The sequence below is a fragment of the Zalophus californianus genome, chromosome 13 (assembly GCF_009762305.2).
Source record: "Zalophus californianus isolate mZalCal1 chromosome 13, mZalCal1.pri.v2, whole genome shotgun sequence".
NCBI classification, from domain to species: domain Eukaryota; kingdom Metazoa; phylum Chordata; class Mammalia; order Carnivora; family Otariidae; genus Zalophus; species Zalophus californianus.
Window position 1 is genome coordinate 8,680,782 of NC_045607.1, and position 11,020 is coordinate 8,691,801.

At 45.3% G+C, this 11,020-nt stretch overlaps 1 non-coding gene across 1 annotated transcript; it reads right to left on the minus strand.

The window, feature by feature from the left end:
• Positions 1 to 8,092: 8,092 nt before the first annotated feature.
• Positions 8,093 to 8,199, minus strand: LOC113935163. Its single transcript, XR_003523922.1, has one exon. It is a non-coding gene; the product is annotated as a U6 spliceosomal RNA (small nuclear RNA).
• Positions 8,200 to 11,020: the final 2,821 nt, after the last annotated feature.

Below are 11,020 nucleotides of genomic sequence, written 5' to 3' on the forward strand. Positions count from 1 at the left end.
TTAACTAACTGGAATTTAAATAAAAACGTGAAATAAAAAATATATGTAAACTGATTACATACAAGTGCAAAAAGAAAATGTGTTGCTATGTAACATTATTGAAAAAACTTGATAAAGGAGAGTCACTAAAAATTAACCAGTTTAATTTTAGGTAAAGCATCTATAAATGACTGAGGAAAAAGTCTGCAAATGTCTGGAAGGATTCTGCTCACAGATTGTTCCATAAATGTCTTTAGTTCCTTGTTTCATTAAAAACTTGAGATGGGATGGGGCACCTGGGTGGCTCAGTTGTTAAGCGTCTGCCTTCGGCTCAGGTCATGATGCCAGGGTCCTGGGATCGAGCCCCGCATCGGGTTCCCTGCTTGGCAGGAAGCCTGCTTCTCCCTCTCCCGCTCCCCCTGCTTGTGTTCCCTCTCTCGCTGTGTCTCTCTCTCTCTGTCAAATAAATAAATAAAATCTTAAAAAAAAAAACTTGAGATGGGAAATCATGGAAAATAAATAAATAAATAAATAAAACATTAAGGTATATACTATTTGAAACAAAAAGATGGAAAATTTGAATTAAAAGAATGGTAAAAGATTTCATGCTGAGTCTGTTGGCTATTAACTTTGGACAAAATAGACTTTAAGGCAAAGGCATTGCCAAAAATAGTGTTATGGGCTGCAGTATTGTTTTCAATAATTCACAGCCCCTCCCTGTAAGAGGCCTGTATTTCCCACCCCATGGACTTCAGGCTTGGTCATTGAAATATGAATGGAAGTTGTGTGTGCACTCCTGAGCAGAGCTTTATGAACCCTTGTTCCTTGCCTCTGTCACAAGATTATGTCCCAGATGGGCATGCTGTGGCCTGGGTCCTTGAATGAAGATACAGAAGGAAGAATGGGTAGTGCTACCCATTACCCACAAAGGACATGGAACCTGAGTGAGGAATGTAACCCTTATTGTGATGTAAGACATTTTGAAGTTAGGTGTGGTCATGTGACTTTCTTTGACTCATGTCATATGAAAAGTGTCATTTCCAGGTGGGTAACTTTAAGAGTGAGTGTGTGATTCATGCCATCATGCTATCTTTTTGCCTAACTTAGCAAAAGATGACTAATAAAATGAAGCTATTTTATAATGAGAAGACTTCAGCTTACCAGAAGTACATAATAATTCTAAATTGTATCCACATAATGTTATAGCTTCAAATGATAGTCTAGAGAAAAAATTCATGGTAGTACAAAAAGGAATTGACAAATTCACCATCATAGTAGAGACTGTGGAATTCATTAGTGCCATCTACCAAATATTTGCAGTCTTTCTCCTGGGTGTATGGTAAGCCTGTCCTTGAACATAGATATGACCATGCAACTTTCTTTGACCAGCAAGAAAAAGGAACTGAAGTGCCATGTGTCACTTCCAGGTGGGAGCTTTAAGTGCTGGGGCATGATTTTCCTCTTTCCTCTTTCTCTCTGCCACAGAGACCAGCGATGCTCCAGAAGGTGGCTGGCCCATCAAAATTAGTCTTAGAGTCCTTCAGTGTAACATGAAGCAGAGCCCCAGGCTGACCAGAGATAAAAACAGAGAGTAATAAAGAGATATGTTTTGAAAGCTGTAAGCTTTTGAGACTTTGGAGTTGGGTATTTATTATGTTAGCAGAACCTACGTTACCATGACTAGTGCAGATATATCGTCCCATTTTTATTTTTATTTTTTTATTTCTTAAAGATTTCATTTATTGAGGCGCCTGGGTGGCTCAGTCATTAAGCGTCTGCCTTTGGCTCAGGTCATGATCCCAGGGTCCTGGGATCGAGCCCCGCATTGGTTTACCTGCTTGGCAGGAAGCCTGCTTCTCCCTCTCCTGCTCCCCCTGCTTGTGTTCCCTCTCTTGCTGTGTCTCTCTCTGTCAAATAAATAAATAAAATAAAATAAAAAGATTTCATTTATTTATTAATTTGTCAGAAAGAGAGAGTATGATCAGGGGAAGCAGCAGGCAGAAGGAGAGGGAGAAGCAGTCTCCCCGCTGAGCAAGGAGCCCGATGCAGGACTCCATCCCAGGACCCTGGGATCATGACCTGAGCCAAAGGCAGATGCTTAAGGGACTGAGCCACCCAGACGTCCCTATCTTTTCATTTGTAAATGAAGGTACAACTTATAGTTAAATTTATCCTTTTTGGAATATGGCTTGATGATTAAAAAAATTTTTTTAATTTTATTTTAAGTAGGCTCCATGCCCATTGTAGGGCTCAAATTCACGACACGACCTCGAGATCAAGAGTTGCATGCTCTACTGACTGAGCCAGGCAGGTGCCCCTCGCTTTACGATTTTTGACAAACGCATACAGTAATGTAACTACTGCCAAGATCAAGATGCAGAACAGTTCCAGCAGCTGGAGAAATTCCTTGGCGCCCCTTCGTAGCCGGCCCCTTACCCCTGGCAACCACCAATCTGTTTTCTTTTTCTTTCTTTTTTTAAAGATTTTATTTATTTATTTGACAGAGAGAGACACAGCAAGAGAAGGAACACAAGCCGGGGGGAGTGGGAGAGGGAGAAGCAGACTTCCTGCCCAGCAGGGAGCCTGATGTGGGACTCGATCCCAGGACCCTGGGATCATGACCTGAGCAGAAGGCAGACGCTTAACGACTGAGCCACCCAGGTGCCCACCAATCTGTTTTCTATCCCTATAGTTTGGCCTTTTCCAGAATGGAATCATATGTAATAGCGTATGCAGCCTTTTAGATCTGGCTTCCTTCACTTAGCATAATGCATTTGAGATTAACCCAGGTTGCTGTGCCTTCAGCAGTTTATTCCTTTTTTTTGCTAAGTGGTATCTCACTATATGGATGCACCACAGGTTGCTGGGTGTCTCTTTCTTGTAGTAGTACCTTTTCACACTTATCTAGTAGCAAGAAAATCATATTTTCAACATTTTGCCCCTAGATGTCTTCCCCCAACTCTAAAAGTTCATTAGACAAATTTGCTGCTATTTGCATCGTCATGCACAACCGTTTTATGAGCTGTTTCTCTCTGCTTAACACAGGGTGTCTTCTCTTGCCCCCTACGACCCTTTCCCCACCACCTTCAAGCCCCCTGTAAACCTTTCCCTGCTGCTTATTCCTGGTCCCAAACTCAACGCCTCGGAGTTGAGGTTTTTGTGTTGGTAACCTCCCTGGCCCCAGCCTCCAGCACTAATTACTGTATTGGTCTGCTATTATTGCAAAAACGATTCACACCAAAACTCAGTACCTTAAAACAACAATTATTTATTCTCACCCGTGTGTCCGAAGTCAACAGTGGGGTGGCTGATTTAAGCTGAGCTCAAGTGGGCAACTCTGCTTCAAGCTGTGGGTCCCTCTGGGTTTGGCTCCTCATTACAGGTTGGGCTCAGGTCTGCCCATGTGTTTTCATTCTGCACCTGGCTGAAGGGACAAGAGCGACCCAGGGGAAACTCTTCTCAGGAAATACAGAGGTGCAAGAGATCAAGTTGCACTGTGCGAGCACATTTCTCGTTTTTGCTTCTATCCTCTACTTTCACATCCCACGGGCCATAGCAAGTCATGTGGCTGAGCCCACAGTCAAGGGGAAGGAGAGTACACTCCCCTTCTAGCGAGGGCAACTGCAGAGTCACCTGGTAAAACTGTAAGGGAGGGGTGAAGAATTAAGGCCAAGCACTCAATATATTGTCATTACTCTGTATCCTAGAACGAGAAGAATTTGGAGGGGCCCATCGGGAGAGGGGGTGAAGAGCAAGAATGAAAGACTAGAGAAGCCAGCAAGATGGTGAGATCCCAGGGCGGTCTGTGGCATGGCTGGTGAGAAATCTCTGATGCAGGAAGCATGAAAGTTCACTGAAGATAAAGGATATTTAATATATGCATTTAAGGAGCTTTTGGCTTGGATGCTTGTGATGTTCACCCACCCTCTGGCATCCTGGTCTTTCAATAAAGGCTGTTATACACACAGAGGCCCCGCAGGAGTGGGGTGTGTGTGTGTGTGTGTGTGTGTGTGTGTGTGTCTGTGTGTGTCTGTGTGTGTCTGTGTTGTGTGTGTACATCAAAGGAAGGGTCAAGTTCCTCTAGAGACAGTGAGGTCCAGGGACAGAAAGAGAATAAATTCAGCATAAGCTGGCACTTCGATCCCGAGGTTACTAGTTAGAGGTATACCCTGGCTACTTGCAGGCATCTTGGTGGCACACTGAGCTCTCCTCAGGAGAAGAGGTGGTGCTTTCCCCGCCGATCATATTTGTATTTAAAGGGTCAGGAGGCTAGCTGAAATCTGGTTTATAACTGGGAAGATCAATTTCTAGTCCAAGGGAGATCAAACCCACACCCCTGCCCTTCTGCCTGGGATTTTAATTCTTCCCCACCCAGCATCCTCACTGGCCCCAAAGTGTTCTACCCTAACCCTTCCCTTGATGGAGAAGTCTTCCTTTCCAGCTCCCTCCTGCCTCCTGTAGGACCCCCCTCCCTGTGGACCACCAACTCAGCTTCTCCACCTTCCTGGCAGCAGGTGGCAGACACCTTGCCAGATACACCTCTCTAGCTGTGGGTGGCCTGCCCTCACCCATGCTTGTTCTCCATCCTGCTGATTTGTCAATAGCTTTCATTCATTAGTATAGTAGGAAGAATAATAGCTCCCTAAAGATATCTATGTCCAAATCCTCAGAACCTGTGAATATGTTACCTTACATGGAAAAAGGAACTTTGCAGATGTGATTTAAGGTTGAAGACCCAGAGGTAGGAAGATTATCCTGAATTATCTGGGTGGACCTGATTTAATCACATGCGCCCTTAAAAGCGAAAAACCTTTCCTGCTTGGGTCTGAGGTGAGATGGAAGAAAAAGGAGAGATTTGCAGCATTTAGAGGGGCCTCAAACTGCTTTTGCTAGTTTTGAAGATGGGGGAAGGCAGCCACAAGCCAAGGAATGTGGGTGGCCTCCAGAAACTAGAAATGGTCCTTGGCTGACAGCCATCAAGGAAACAGTCAGTCCCATAACCTGCCAGGAATTGAATCCCACCAACAACCCGAGTGAGCAAGGAAATGGATTCTCCCCTTGAACTTCTCTAGGAAGGACAAGATCCACGTCAGACTTTTGACCTATACCCTTTCTCTACAGGATGGCTCTACAGAACTGTAAAATAATAAATTTGTGTTGTGTAAGCTGTTACATTCACAGTAATTTGTGGTGGCAGCAAAAGGAAACCAATATGATTAGTAAATGTTTTTGGAGGGCCTGCAGTATTCCAGGCCCCAAGCCAGCCTACAGGATGTAGGGTGAATGAAACAGTCACTATACCTGCCCTCAAGAGAGTTTGTAGTACAGCAGGAAAAGAGAGGTAAAAAGGCAGTTTCAGTCCAGGGAGGGAGCTGAGGGCTGTGGGAGCAGAAAGGAGGCCCCTCACTTGGGCTTGGAGGCCAGGGAGGCAGTAGGGAATGGCAGGGATTGTGAGAAACTGGAAAGCACGTGAGCTCTCAAAGGCCAGCCTTTTGTTGCCATGACAACACCAGTCCATTATTGCTAGTTCCTCCCAATTCAGTAGCAAAACAACCAGATTTTTAGGTGCGATCTCCTGATTTGTAAATGTTGGCCTTTTCTTTTTTCTTTTTTTTTCCCCCAGAAATCACAATGTGAGCCCGGTTAACCATCAGTTGGCTGAACTTGGTCATCGGAGCACCAGTTTTCAAACTCTCTTCTCAGCACACGGTGTTCTGCCAAGCCCCAAGTTCTCCACGGGGAAGACCACTGTGTGCAGCCTCTGGGAGACCCTCAGGTCCCTGGGGGTGGGGAGGAGACCGGTCATGCCACCTCCTCCAAAAACGCTCAGCGGTGGAGGCCACAAGCTCACATCCCTATGTTGCCGCCTCTCAGGAGCCTGCAGCCTTGCTGAGCCTGCCCGGTCCATCACATCTAATATGGGTGTCAGCAGAAAGTAAATTAAATCCGCTAGGCTATAATTTGCGAACGAAACATTTTGTGGCAGTAACTAAACGGAGCATTACGTTTTAATCAGCTTTTTAAAATGTTGTTTTTTAAAAATCATTTTATTGTGCAGAAGCTGGTACCCTAAGCGCTATAATTCCTTAACTAACAGTATGCTAATGCACTCCCCTCTAGTCTAGACTGTCTCACCAGTGCAGGCATTTGTCTTGGTGCTCTTAAACCTACATATTTTTACAGTAGATGTGCCACACTGCCTTCCAGCTACTCAAATGGGGACCCCCAGCAGTGGCTTCTCTGGAGGGATTGCCTTTCACCCTGGTTTTGAAAGAGAAACAGGATGATTGATCTTTCTTTCATTTTATCTACTGATCTATCAACAAGCACTTACATACTGCTAAGTATTTTGCAAATATGAGCCTGATGAGTTCTACTAACCCCTTGAAGGAGGTGCTATTCTTATGTCTTTTTTATTTTCTAAATTTATTTTTAAAAAAGATTTTATGTATTTGACACAGAGAGAGAGAGTGAGTACAAGCAGGGGGAGCAGCAGAGGGAGAAGGAGAAGCAGGATCTCCACAATCAAGTCCCGGATGTGGGACTTGATCTCAGGACCCCGGGATCATGACCTGAGCTGATGGCAGACGCTTAACCAACTGAGCCACCCAGGCGCCCCTTCTTATCTCTTTTTCAAAGGTGAACAAATTGAGGCACGGAGAGGTGAAGATCACACAGCTGGTAAGTGGAGATAGAAGCCTGGCTCTGAAAACTGTTCTGAACTACCCTGCCAAGCTGCCGCTTCTATCTGCCTAAAGCCCCCAGCTCATCCATCTTTCTGCTACTCCTGGCTCATCTCCTAGGTATTTTTTTACTCCTTTGTTTTATGAATATTAAGTGTCTGCTGTGTGCTAGGCCCTATATCAAATGCTGGGGACCCCACACTGAGTTGTCCCGATGTGGTCCCCGCCAACGGGTGCCACTGTCCGGAAAGGAACACAGCTGAGCAGTCAAGTACCACCCTGCCTTGAGAGAAAAAAGAAGCGCAGCCAGCCCTGTGACAGGCTACGAACGAACACCTCTGTTAGAACAGGAAAAGGTGTCCATTGCTCCAGCCATTTTACTGCCGTCCTGGGAAAACGGTCACATAAGGATTCATATCCCTGATGGAATGGCGTTCGGAGCAGGGTCCTGCCTAAGTCTGGAGGAAGGGTTGGAGACACTATGTGCTGGCAGTTGAGATTTGAAGGCTGAGTACAGATGAGTGGCTGAGAAGAGAGCTGGGTGGCTCCGTGCCGGCTGGCTTAGCTAAGCTGGAGCTGTGTTTCTCAGGATGCCCTTCCCTGCATTCTCTGGGACAAGGCCGGCTCCTCCAGAACTTTCTGTGAAGTTAGGAGGGCGGAGATGAAACAGCTACCAGGTTACTCAGGCACTTTTCTGGCTCCCATGAGATTGCCGGCCACAGACTCAGGAAAACTGCTCACCCACACCTGCAGTCTAAGGTCAAATCCCAGAGTGAAATCCTTTCTTGAAAAAAGTCACTCTTGGGGCGCCTGGGTGGCTCAGTGGGTTATGCATCTGCCTTGGGCTCAGGTCGTGCTTCTCCCTCTCCCTCTGTCCCTCCCCTGCCCTCCCCTACTCAAGCTCTCTCTCTCTCTCAAATAAATAAATAAAATCTTAAAAAAAAATCACTCCTAGCGTCTCTGCCTCTCTGAGCAAAGGGTTCAATGGAAGGACTAGCAAGAGGCAGGGTTAGAAGTATAAGCAAGCATTAGATGGTGAAAAGTCATGGGGGCCATTGGAGTTTTTTTTAATGGAGATATAATTTGCATACTATAAGCATCATCCTTTTTTTTTTAAAGTACACTTTTAAAGTGTACAATTCAGTTGTTTTCAGCACATTCATAAAATTGTGCAACTATCACCACTATCTCATTCCAGAACACTTTCATCACCCCAAAAAGAAACCCCATGTCATTAGCGATCACTCCCCATCCTTTCCTTCTTCGAGCTTCTGGAAACTATTAATCTACTTCCTGTCTCTTTGAACATGCCTGTTCTAGACATTTCGCATAAATGGACTCATACACTACATGGCCTTTTGTGTCGGATTTCTTTCACTTAGCATAAGGCTTTCAAGTTTCATCCAAGTTGTCACATATATTGGTACTATTTTTTATTTTAATGCTTCATGGATTTGCATGTCATCCATGTGCAAGGACCATGCTAATCTTCCCTGTATTGTTCCAATTTTAGTATACATGCCGCTGAAACAAGCACTATTGGTATTTTTTAAAAATCGCTGAATAATATTTCATTGCATGGACATACCACATTTTGTTGATCCATTCATCTGTTAATGGACGCTTGGCTACTTCTTAGCTGTTATAAATAATGCTGCCATGAACACTGGCACATACAATTTTCGTGTGGACACCATATGTTTTCAAATCTCTTGGCTATACACCTAGAAGTGAAATTGCTGGATCATATGGTAACTCTGTGTTTAATTTTTTGAGGAATTGCCAAACGCTTCTGCAGTGGCTGCACCATTTCACTTCCCCACCAGCAAAACAGAAGAGTCCCAATCCCTCCACATCCTTGCCAACATTTGTTTTTGTCTTTTTTTATGGTAGCCGGCCTAGTGGGTGTAATCTGTGGTTTTGATTTACATTTCCCTGCTGACCAATGTTGTTGAGCATCTTTTCATGGGCTTATTGTGCCTTTGTATACTTCTCTGGAGAAATGTCTATTCAGATCCTTTGGCCATTTTAAAATAGATTTATTTGCATTTTTTGTTGATTTGTAAAAATTCTAATATTCTGATACTATGTCCTTATCATTTACGTGATTTACAAATATTTTCACTTTCTTGATGGTGTCCTTTGGAGCACAGAAGCTTTAATTTTCATGAAGTCTAATTTATGTTTTTCTTTTGGTTGTTTATGCTTTGGTGTGATATCTAAGGAACCACTGTCTAATCCAAGGTCATGAAGATTTATACCTACATTTTCTTTTTTTTTTTAAGATTTTATTTATTTATTCACGAGAGACAGAGGGGGAGAGAGGGAGCGAGAGAGAGAGAGAGAGAGAGAGAAGCAGAGGGAGAAGCAGGCTCCCAAGGAGCAGGGAGCCCGATGCGGGACTCGATCCCAGGACCCTGGGATCATGACCTGAGCCGAAGGCAGACGCTTAACCATCTGAGCCACCCAGGTACCCACCTACATTTTCTTCTAAAAGTTTTTGCTCTTTTGAGGTCTTAGATCAATTTTCAGTTAATTTTTGTATATGGTGTGAGGTTGGGGTACAAATTTATGCTTTTGCATGTGGAATATCCAGTTGTCCCATCACCATTTGTTGAAAAGACTCAACTTTCCCCCGTTGAATGGTCCTCGCACCATCATTTGAAATTATTTGACCATAAATATGTAAGTTTATGTCTCGACTCTCAATTCTAGTCCATTGAACTATATGTCTATGTGTATGGCAGTCACCGAAAGGCTTTAGACAGGGGAGGGGTGTAGAAAGGAGAGGAGACACCACTCATTTCCCAGTGGATCTGTTGTTCCCGATTCCAGATCCTCCAGGCTCTGGTGGCATTTTTTAAAAGATTATATTTATTTATTTATTTTTTTAGAGAGTGCAAGTTGGGTGGGGGAAGGCAGGGGGAGAGGGAAAGAGAGACTCTCAAGCAGACTCCACGCTGAGTGTGGAGCCCTATGTGGGGCTCAATCTAAAGACCCCGAGATCATTGACCTGACATGAAATCAAGAGTCGAATGCTTAACCAACTGAGCCACCCATGCAGCCTGAGCCATCAAAGTTTCTGAGCCAGGGACATATGTGATCCAATTTGGGTCCTAAGATCATATTGGCTCTTTGTGAAGAATAGATTGTAGAAGGCAAAGTGAGAGGCACCAAAATGCTAGTGGGAAGATCCTGGTAGGAAGCTTTTGCAGTGGTCCAGGGACAGCTGAGAGGTAACAATGACTATGGGACAAGGAAGAGGGCTTTTGATACGTTTGGAGGTGGAAAGGCGGGGCCTTGAAGAAAGAATGACTCTGGGCGTGAGGGCAAGGGAGGTAATCTCGCTTTGGCGTCCTCTCTCAGCCTGAGTATTTGAATCTGTAAAATGGGCATGCAGCAGTGAGATAACCAGTGTAAATCATGTAGGCTAGGGCTCAGCACAGTGAACACACAAAGGACCAGCTGCCACAATTACCACGTACATCCTGTTATCATGCTAGGATTGGGTCCCCAGAGGTCCAAGTCTGAGTCTTGCTTATTCCTTGACTCCAGAGAATGATGGCATGGACAATTCACAAATCTAAATTTTGTTTTAAAACTGTTCCCTGAAGCACCGGGTCTGATTTTCCTTGATCCCTCTTCTCCCTCCTCTTGTGCAAACTACTTTGGTCTCCAGCCGGCCTCTGGGAGAGCTGCAGTTCAGCTTATGGTCAGCAGATGGCGCTGGAAGCTAAGGGAAGGCTCCCCTCCTTCCGGCCCTCCCTCCAGTTCCCTTCTCGGAGCTCATCTCTCTCCCCATCTCCAGAGTCCTCTCCAGCGCTCAGGCTGCCTTTGCAGCAGGGGCGAGGGGTCTGAGGCCGAGCCCTCTGCAGGGTCCTGGGCACACAGACCCATTTTGGAGAAGTAGAAAGACCCTGCTGAGAGCCCCAAATGGTTCCTATGCCCTGGAGACCTCCCCACCTCCACTCCCACCCTCTCAGGAAATCACTTTATAAATAGGGCAGCATGGGTCCCGAGTGAGCGGGAGGTTTTCCTCAGAAGAGCCACTTCATCTGTGAACAAGGGAGCTATGAAGCCTCTTAGAGCAGCCCCATGACCTCCCCGTCCATCCTGTGTAAAATATGAAATAAGAGTTTTAATTACCAAGCTTGGAAGCCAGCCGACATGTTTAATATTTAATGTCTCCAATACTTGTGCCCCAGGCATACAGGCACTGACAGAATTGGGGTTTCCCTTGGGTTGGCTCCGAATGTGTTTGGAGAACAGCCAGGCTGCCTCCTTCCCCCACACCTGGGAGCCTCCTATAGCTCAGCCTGGGCCCAGGCCTGCCCTGGGCCTCCCACTCCCTGAGGGAT